This window comes from Corvus brachyrhynchos, unplaced genomic scaffold, assembly GCF_000691975.1.
Source record: "Corvus brachyrhynchos isolate BGI_N302 unplaced genomic scaffold, ASM69197v1 scaffold308, whole genome shotgun sequence".
NCBI lineage: Eukaryota > Metazoa > Chordata > Aves > Passeriformes > Corvidae > Corvus > Corvus brachyrhynchos.
Window position 1 is genome coordinate 162,325 of NW_008239538.1, and position 577 is coordinate 162,901.

Below are 577 nucleotides of genomic sequence, written 5' to 3' on the forward strand. Positions count from 1 at the left end.
GGGGGCCGGCCCCGCGCCCCCCCCCTGCCATGGACAGGGACAGTCCCGAGGGTCACCGGGGCACCCTGAGAGTGACCAGGGCACCTCCAGAGTGACCAGGGCACCCCGAGGGTCACCGGGGCACCCTGAGAGTGACCAGGGCACCCCAAAAGTGAGCAGAACACTTCAGAAGTGGCCAGGGCACCCTGAGGATGCTCAGGGGCACCCCAAAGATGTCCCAAGAGTGACCAGAACGCTCCAAGGGTGACCGGGGACACCCAAAGGGTGCCCAGGAGCCCCCAGGAGTGACCGGGACCCCCCAGGAGTGACCGGGGCATGCTGAGGGTGCTGCGAGTGTCCCAGCCCCGCGGTGACCCCGTCGCCTGTGCCCCCTGTCCCCCTGTCCCTCTGTCCCCCTGTCCCGTGTCCCCTGTGCCCTCTGTCCCTCTGTCTCCCCTGTCCCTCTGTCCCCATGTCCCTCTGTCCCTCTGTCCCCCCTGTCCCTCTGTCCTGTGTTCCTCTATCCCTCTGTCCCCGTGTTCCTCTGTCCCCGTGTCCTTGTGTCCTTGTATCCCTGTGTTCCTCTATCCCTCTGTCC